Genomic DNA, 2,400 nt, shown 5'->3' on the forward strand with positions numbered 1-2,400 from the left:
AATTTCGTGACTTAACTGATGATTTATGCTCGCAGTTTCTAGTGCGGTTTATTTATGACCGTAATCATAAATACCGTACATACCGTAACCGTGCGGTAATATTCATAAGTGCACCTCATATTCGCGTACAGTTGAAGAGCGTGCGCCGTGAGCACAGTAAACGGCTGACAGGACAGGAAAGTTTTTTTTACTGACATATAACAATATCTCATCAGACTGCAGTTCCCTATTGTTCTACTGAAGCTCATTTGGCACATGTACGTTTTCCGCGCTCGTTTGACTCGCTCGCTGAGGGCAAGCTAGCTGAAGTGCGCGTCTGAAAAGTCTCGCGTTTGTTGTGGTCGCAAAGAGATAGGGCCGTTCCGCGTCTTAAGTTTTTAATAAATACATTTTTAAACTCATTAAAATGCTAAAAAAACGTTAAATAAAAATGTTGCATTAATTATTTTTAATAACTAAGCTTTTGATTATTTATAACGTTTCATTAAAGAAGATTTTCACAGAATGATTTTGGCAAAATGGCGCCCCTATGCACTGCATATACAGCATACCCCGTTTTTGCGCCACTGCGTACAATGCAGTGTATCTCGAACAATCAACTCCTCTGAACCGGATCTTTGTGCTGGATCAAAATATTTATTAATCATTTTGAGTGATTACTGAATACGGACCTATTCGTCAGATGAAAATGAATTACGAATGAAAATGAACTACGAAGATGTTTCATGTTGTGCCTATGATTGATCGAAACACTGTTGTCCCAATGACAATTTTAACCATGCTTTGTTGTTTATTTAGCACAAATCATCATAACAATTGTGTGTCCTGTACTTTTCCCCGCTATTTAGAATATTCAGTTTCAGTTTACTTTTTAAAATTGTAAATCGGTATTGCCAAAACACAGTTAAAAAAAAAAAAAAATTATATTTGAATATGAATTAGCAATGGCCAATTGGAAAATTATTTATTTAATGAATTTGATGCTTTATTGTTAAATTATTATTATTATTATGATTGTACTACGACTACTACTACTACTTACTTTTTATTAGGGTGAACTCAGGTAAAGTGGGCCACTTTTTGTAAAATGTGTAATTTAGATTCCTAGATGTTTTTTTCCTTTACTGTTTTATTACTTTAGTTAACTTTAAGGTCCAGCTATAATATTAAATACAGTTTATATAAAGTGTTATTTGCCAGATATATACCAATTAACATTTTTAGGTCATGTGCGCCAGACAAATTTATTTTCAGGTAAAGTGGGCCATCCTTTATTTATCAAAAAATATTCCGCATCGTAATTAAAAACATTACTTGAATTTTGTGACTGCATTCTCATTTCTGTTTTCTACAATAGTTTATTACATGTCAACTAGGGATGGGCGATATATAAAAAATTGATATCTCGAAATTGACAATTTTTTTTACGATATTCGAAATATATCTCGATATGTTTGCATTTGCTTTTAAATAATAAAACATTATTTTCTTTTGCCCCCATTAAAAAACAACAAAAACAATTTAGATAGAACGGATATTGTTACAAAGTAAATACAAAATGTTTAGTGCAAATTTAAGCATTTAAAAAATTCTAGACCAAGTGATCACTTACTGCTTTTTATTAAATGAACACACGTATATGTAACTGAAGTAGTGCAAAACAAGTACAGAAAGTGCATTCTGTCAACTTTTTTAGTGCATGCAATTCACAATTTACACTGTGCAACTGGGGGAAATAAATTAATTAAACGTATATGTAACTGAAGTAGTGCAAAACAAGTACAGAAAGTGCATTCTGTCAACTTTTTTAGTGCATGCAATTCACAATTTACACTGTGCAACTGGGGGAAATAAATTAATTAAACTGGGATAAATATTTTTTTTTTTTACAAGTTGTTAGCTAAGAACACAAGTCTGTCAACTGTCTCTGGTTTAAGAGAAGCTCTGTGGCATGAAACTATGTTCCCACTGGCACTAAAAACCCTCTCAGATGGGAAGCTAGTTGCTGGAACACAAAGAAAGTCTTAGCTAATTTTGCAAATTTGGGGAAATGTGCCTCATGGATGCTCCACCACCATGAGCACAAATCAATAGAATGTGGACTCATACATGGTTTATTTTACCTCATCTAGTGTACTGATTCATTATAGGCTTATATATTTAAATTAAATTAAATTAAATTAAATTTATGCATTTAGCAGACGCTTTTATCCAAAGCGACTTACAGTGCATTCAGGCTATATCTTTTTTATCAGTATGTGATATATATATACATATATATATATATATATATATATATTAATACCAAAGACTTATGCACTCTCTCTGTCTATATTATGAAAACTGGTAAAACAAATGAAAAATATTATAACAGTGAAATTCCTAATAGTAATTCCAAAT

Source organism: Sinocyclocheilus rhinocerous, unplaced genomic scaffold (assembly GCF_001515625.1).
Source record: "Sinocyclocheilus rhinocerous isolate Xijiao unplaced genomic scaffold, SAMN03320098_v1.1 scaffold579, whole genome shotgun sequence".
Lineage (NCBI taxonomy): Eukaryota > Metazoa > Chordata > Actinopteri > Cypriniformes > Cyprinidae > Sinocyclocheilus > Sinocyclocheilus rhinocerous.